A 264-nucleotide genomic window follows, 5' to 3' on the forward strand; every position below is an offset into this window, starting at 1 on the left:
AAAACCTTAGGAAAAAAAAAAACCTTTAAGAAAAAAAAAACTTAAAAACCTTCAAAAACCCAGAAATTGTTAAAAAATCGATAAAGTTCTAAAAACACCAAGTTCTAAACACGTTACGTGGGTGGTGTCACGCGCGGACACGCCCGCTCGCTGGTTTTATTTTTATTGTTTTTTATTGCTTTTCGTTGTTGGTTTGGTTTTTGTTTTGTTTTTGTTTTTGTTTTTTTTTTTTGTTTTGGGTTTTTTTTACAATAAACAAGGAAA

This window comes from Corvus brachyrhynchos, unplaced genomic scaffold (assembly GCF_000691975.1).
Source record: "Corvus brachyrhynchos isolate BGI_N302 unplaced genomic scaffold, ASM69197v1 scaffold30, whole genome shotgun sequence".
NCBI lineage: Eukaryota > Metazoa > Chordata > Aves > Passeriformes > Corvidae > Corvus > Corvus brachyrhynchos.